Source organism: Otolemur garnettii, unplaced genomic scaffold, assembly GCF_000181295.1.
Source record: "Otolemur garnettii isolate 467f Iridium unplaced genomic scaffold, OtoGar3 scaffold00108, whole genome shotgun sequence".
Taxonomy (NCBI): domain Eukaryota; kingdom Metazoa; phylum Chordata; class Mammalia; order Primates; family Galagidae; genus Otolemur; species Otolemur garnettii.
Window position 1 is genome coordinate 5,343,966 of NW_003852503.1, and position 3,566 is coordinate 5,347,531.

Below are 3,566 nucleotides of genomic sequence, written 5' to 3' on the forward strand. Positions count from 1 at the left end.
TGGGACCACAAGCACCTGCCACAATGCCCGCCCTGCAGTTGTTTAGCTGGCATGGGCTGGGTTTGAACCTGCCACCCTCAGTGTATGTGGCTTGCACACCGTAACCACTGTACTACGGGCCGCGGAGCTGGGACTGTTTTTCTAAAAGAAATCTCTGGAGTAGCTCTTGTAACTCAGAAACTGTGGCCGGTGATCTACCTTTAGAAAGTCATCTCACTTCGGGCAGTGCCCGTAGCTCAGTAAGTAGGGTGCCAGCCACATACACTGAGGCTGGCAGGTTCAAATCCAGCCCGGGCCAGCCAAAACACCAATGACAACTGCAACAAAAAAATAGCCTAGGGTTGTGGTGGACACCTATAGTCCCAGCTACTTGGGAAGCTGAGGCAAGAGAATCACTTAAGTCCAAGAGTTTGAGGTTGCTGTGAGCTATGATGCTACAGCACTCTACTGAGGGTGACATAGTGAAACTCTATCTCAAAATAAGTCATCTCACTTCTGTGTATAAAAGAAGATGTGTGTGCTCTGAGTCCATCTCCTCACAGAGCTGCACCAACAGACACCAAGTTAAGGGCATGTACCTTAATGTAGTTTATGATTTCAATCACATCTTGCAAAACATTGTTGAGTTCCAGCGACATTTTTTGGCTATCCACCATTTCACTATGGATGACACAGTGAGCATCCATATGGATGACTTACATTCAGAAGTGACCTCCTTGACCCAAGTGAAGAAACCAGTAAGCTGTCCAAGTTGTGGCAGCTGCTCCATCTGTATATATACTGACGCTAAATGACCAGTTCCGTTTCCCTGATAATGTAATCTTTCAATGCCTTGTCTAGCTCTGTAGTGTTGGATGACAACGGAAGCACACATAGTATATCCTCTTGCACATACCTCTGAAAAATATATCACCCTAAAACAAGCGTTGTTGCCTTGTTGTCAACATCAGTGGACTTGCCAACCTGGAGTGTGTACCATGAGGATTCAGTAATCCTCCCTAACAATTGTCCTCAATTACTTCTGCTATTTCATCAATTTGTCTAGTTACAGTGCTAGTCAAAAGAAGAACCCGTGCCACCTTTGTTGTTGTTGTTGTTGTTGTTGCAGTTTGGCCAGGGTGGATTTGAACCTGCCACCCTCTATATATAGGGTCGGCGCCCTACCCACTGAGCCACAAGCGCTGCCCCAAGCTGTGCCACCCTTTGAACTGCAGGCTCTCCTAAAAGTTCATGGCAAATGTCCAGAGCAGCAAGCAGGATCAACTCTTTCTTTTTTTTTTTTTGAGACAGAGTCCTACTCTGTCACCCTAGGTAGAGTGGTATCATCATAGTTCACAGCAACCTCAAATTCCTCAAACTCTTAGGCTTAAGCAATCCTCTAGCCTCAGCCTCCCAAGTAGCAGGGATGATGGGCACCTTCCACGATGCCCGGCTAGTTGCTGGTTTTTCTAGTTTTTACTTTTATTTTCTTTTCTGAGACAGAGTCTCACTATGTCACCATCGGTAGAGTGCTGTGGCATCACAGCTCACGGCAACCTCAAACTCTTAGGCTCAAATGATTCTTTTGCCTCAGCCTCCTGAGTAGCTGGGACTACAGGTGCCCGCCACAATGCCTGGCTATTTTTTGTTGCAGTTGTCATTGTTGGTTAGCTGGCCCAGGCCAGATTCGAACCTGACAACTTTGGTGTATGTGGCTGGCACTGTAACCACTGTGCTACGGGCACCAAGCATTCCACCCTCCTCAGCCTCCCAGAGTTAGGATTACAGGCGTGAGCCACCATGCCCAACAAAAGGCCGATCTTTTCTTAGTCTCCATTCACTGATACGGTTTTGATGTGAGTCTGCAATCAATTGATTTATTGTGGTCTCTGTTTAGTCACATCTGTCCGCTAATGATAATGTGTATTTGCAGCCGCTCCCCAGTGCTAGCATCACTAACTCGGCTCCACCTCAGATCATCAGGCATTAGATTCTGTAGCAGCCCATATAGCCTATGGCTAGGCGGAGTGAGAGTTATAAGAAATACCTGTATAGCTCAATAATGGAACACCCTGGTGAAAAGGGCATGGAGAGGGATTTGGCTCTTCTAACAAGCATGAGCGCTCAAAGAGATGAGAGCAGTGATGAATTGGCAGTCTCTGCATGTGTGGTATTGAGGGGCACAAGATCAGCCTTATATTAGGCTGGAGGAGAAGGTAGTCGAAAAGCATGCACATTCTATCATGGACCCACTTGCTCTGGCTCTATCTCCTCTCCTGCCTGCAGAACGCCAGCATGGTCTCTCTCTGCTGAAGATTACCAAGCTCTGCTAAAGACTAAGCTCTATCTATTCTAAGAAGACTGCTTTTACTTTCTAGGATACTCTCTCTCTCCCCAGCTAAAGTAGATAGTCCTCAGGCACCTAAGAGAAACTGTACCTGAGCAAGGTAACTTAGCAGTCCACGACCATGAACCTACCTAAGCCGGGCCCAAGACCTGGCCAGTCCCAGGTCCTGACAAGATTCTCATAAGGGGCGTGCAGCCATGATCCCTGGTGTGTGCACTTTGTAGTAGAGTCTGCGCTCCTTTGAGAATCTAATGCCTGGCCCAGATTACAGCTTGTGGTGATGGTTATTGTTGTCCGTGTTGTTTTTACTGTCCCACTGTGTATCCTTTCCCCTGGTTTAAATCTTGAGGGAATGTAACCACTTCCCTCTCAACTTTCTCCCTCCCATCACCCCTAACCTCTCTTCTTTGGGAATCTTGTCCAGTGAACACTATATTGTTACAAATCAGTCTTCCTGCAGCCCTGGACACAACTGAGGACTTCCTTCACCCTTGTCTTCAGGGACCTTCCTCCTTTCCTGTATTCCTTCTGTTTCCATCATAGCCTCCCCGTAGGAGGGTACATAGCTTTTTAAATCTATGTCTTCAGCCTGAACCTCTCTTGCAGACTTCAGGCTCCAAGTGCTTCCTGGACACAGACAGCTCCTGGGTATCCCATTGGCACGTCACACTCAGTAGATCCAAAATCACACTTGGCAAATGTGCTGCACCCGCACTGCACACAATTAAGCAGCCAGTTTTCCACCCCAGGAAGCATTTAAGGCCTTCCCACAGTTGGCAGGATCTTCCAAGAGCATATTTCCATTCCTTAGGGACCAAGACCACCCCTTCGAGTGATCTGAGACTCACTAATCCAAAGCCACATTTAATGAGCCACAACACTTAATGGCCAGGAACCCCAGCTGGTAATCCGGCCAGTGACAAAGACTCCAACTGATTTTACGGATCAAGTTCAAATTGTTTGTTAGTGTGAGCCCCAGGAGTTGAAAAGAAAATAAAACAGATCTTGGGAAAGCAGACCCCCTAGGGGCCCTAGCCTTGCAGAATTTTTTTAATGGAAGGTGTAGCGAAGTGAACCAAAGCCCTCTAGGGGCCTGCTCTCGCAACAGTTGGTTTCTGCGGTTATGCTAACGGCAAGGTTTTTGTTTTGCTTGGTGAAAGATTCTAACTGGAACAATAGAAGGGAGTTTTAGAAGTAATGGCGGGTTGGAGATTAAGAGATTGGGAAAAACTAGGAAAGA